The sequence below is a fragment of the Halichoerus grypus genome, chromosome 7 (assembly GCF_964656455.1).
Source record: "Halichoerus grypus chromosome 7, mHalGry1.hap1.1, whole genome shotgun sequence".
In the NCBI taxonomy this organism is placed as follows: domain Eukaryota; kingdom Metazoa; phylum Chordata; class Mammalia; order Carnivora; family Phocidae; genus Halichoerus; species Halichoerus grypus.
In genome coordinates, this window is record NC_135718.1 from 30,246,174 (window position 1) to 30,249,452 (window position 3,279).

Consider the following 3,279-nt stretch of genomic DNA (forward strand, 5'->3'; position numbering starts at 1 on the left):
TCAGGGTCCTGAGACCTGAGGTCCCACGTCCAGCTCTGTGCTCAAGGTGGAGTCTACTTTAGAGTCCCTCTCCCTCTGCTCCTCCTCCGCCAAATAAATAGATAAAATCTCTTAAAAAATAAATAAAACATCCTGACCCACAGAATCCATGAGCATAATAAAATGGTCATTTATGCCACTAAGTTTTGGGGTGATTTGTTATGCAGCAGCTGTAGCTGGAAGACATGTTGATATCGTGGAGGTCTCTAACCTCAGCTTCTTCATTGGCATAATGAGATGAACAGCAATGGCTCAGTATCACCGGGCTGTTGTGGGGATTCAATGAGATGCAAAGTGCCTAGAGCTCATATGTGTTAGCTTTATTATCAATACTGTCTTCTGAAAGAGCTTGGACACCCAGCTCACTGGTTTCAGGGTATCACTGGATTGCAAGACAAAAGCCTGCTCTCACGTGAGTTTTGTTCACTTGAGGTTCTTTATCCTCACCACACTACCAGTCTCGCTATCCTCCACTGGATCAGCCAGAGTTCAATCTCGAGACAGAAACCACACAGTAATTTGCATAGGGAAACCTCAATATAAGGAATTATTATTTACTCTAATGGAGTGCTGAGGCATTAGCTAACAAGAAGTTAAAGAGAACTCTAAAGAATATAGGAAAAGAAGACCTAAGCAACAGCCACTACTCCTAGGGCTGAGATAGGCCCTTAAGAAGAGCTCTCCGCCCCCCTCCCTCCTACCAGGGCCAAGATTCAGATCTCCTTAGAGAGGAGACATAGCTGTGGCTCAGTAAATGGGGAAGAAGTCAGTGAGGTGCTGTCCCTGTAGAACTTGCCAGAAATCAGCCATCCGGGGTGCTACTGCACGGACATCAAAAGTTATAGCAAAATGGAGCGCCTGGGTGGCTCAGTTGGTTAAGTGTCCAACTCGGTTTCGGCTCAGGTCATGATCTCATGGGTCATGGGATCCCCTGCCCCAGGTGGGGCTCCGAGCTCAGCAGGGAGTCTGCTTGAAGATTCACTCCCTCTGCCCCTTACCCCCACTCATGCTCACTCTCAAATAAATAATCTTTTAAAATCTTTAAAAAAAAAAAAAAAAGGTTACGCAAAGCCACCCAAGGGGCCGAGGGAAGCTACCAGCCCGTGTGTGTTACTGGCCGCCCAGCGCTATAGGACCCAGGCGCTGAACAAGCCGCCCACACCGCGGGAGCCTACACAGGGGGGTGCGCGGTGGACCTGGTGCCTGAGAAGTCACCTGAGCTCCAGGAGCAGGCCCTGGAGAAGCCTGGCAAGCTGCGGGAGCCTGGTGAGAGGACACACCAGAACCAAGGAGAGAAGCCCTTCCTCCCACGGCGGCTTGCTGGCTCCCTCCACTGACAAGGCTGAGCACTGTGCCTGCTGGAAAAGGAGAAATATTTGCAGGACTCGGCTCCGTTATCACAGAGATAACTGGTACAGTCTACCTCTTTGGAGACTCAACTTCCATATGCAACCCTCTATATACATTTGGACTTCCATACGACAATGAAACAACTCAATATTACCACCTAATGAGATACAGTTCTCCTTCTGGGACATGACATTCTCATTCCCTCTCTCCAAAATAAAGAGATACACAGTCCCAACGGTCTGCATTAAATACTGCTCAGAAAGAAAAACAAACAAAAAAACACAAAAAAACTTCTCAGATTTTTTCAGAGTCCCTCGGAATATACTGTTAACTAAACACTAAACTGGTGACATTAACTTCCAACAACTTACATATAAACTTACATATGAAATGAAAACATGAAGAGAGAGAAAAAGAAAAAGGTTAGTATGTACAAAAACACCCTGTATATATAACAAACAGAGAAAAAATAAGCAAAGCTACTACAAGCCTTGTTTTTATAATCGGCCACAGGGCTGTTTTAGTAGCCATTAATGATTTTCTAGCTGCTTCATTCCTTCTACATTTATTGGTTGGTATGCTACTATAGGAAAGGTCTTTTTCTTCTCCTCTGTTTACCTATTTATTCACTTATTTATATTGTTATGGACTTAGGTATTATTTCACCCACTGGGTTATAATCTGTTACTGTTATGATTTATTTTGATGCTCTGCACTTGCTAATGGGAGCCCTTATAAATGGACTCCTAGTCCTTTTGATGTGTTTCCATCATTCTTTGAGTACTTCCTTACTTTCCAGGACAAGATGTTCTAGAATCATCCTGAACTTTCTCAACCATTTCTCCAAGGAGCCATGGTTCCTTTTGTGGAGAATGATATTGAGAACTCGGTATGTGGATTGTAAATGTGCTTATTCCTATTGGGGTATCATCACTTCTAGGCCCTCTCAGAAGACACAGCTGGAGAACGTGTGTGTTTGCATGTGTTGGTGTGGATACATACACATGTATATACGTACACATACACATTTAAACATATGCATACATTTACAACTTATTTATTTCTATACTTATCTGTATGTTAAAAACCATGAGTTCATACTTGCTATGGACTGAATTGTGTCCCCCAAAATTCACATGTTGAAGCTCTACCCTCCAATATAACTGTATTTGGAGTAAGGAAGTCATTAAGGTTAAGTGAGAGGTCCATAAGAGTGCAGCCCCGATCTGATAGGATTAGTGCCCTTATAAGAAGAGACACCAGAAAGCTCCCTCTCTTTCTTCACCATATAAGGACACAGTGAGCAGGTGGCCGTCCGCAACCAGGGAAGAGAGCTCTCACCAGAAACCAGATGCGCTGGCACCTTGATCTTGGACTTCTCGCCTGCACAGCTGTGAGAGCACAAATTTCTCTCTCAGAAATTTGAGCCACCCAGCCTGTGCTATTTTGTTATGGCAACCCGAGCAGATTAATACAAAATTGACCTTTAATTCTAATGTACACGAGTCAGATTAGGTGTGGGTTTTTTTGTTTTGCGTTGTTTTGTTTTGTAGTGTTTCTATAATGTACCATTTGCCTGTAGGGCTTTGCTCTCTTCTCAGTTGCTAAGTCCAGAGAAGAGGGCTGTAGTAAGTTGTCTTGTGTAATGTCCTAAGCAGAAGGGTGCTTTTTAAAAAGTTTAGAATTACCAAGAGCATTTATCAAGAAAAACAGAGCTGACTCAAGAGTCACACTATTGCTTGTCAGCTGAGTGTGAAAGTTCTCTCTGCTCTCCCCGGAACGGGACAGAGAGCAACAACAAACCCACTGGAACAAACCTCAAGTCCACCGGGGAACCAGTTACAAGAGCTGCTTGAGCAATTCCTGCAGGACAGAGAGCGAAGGAGTCAA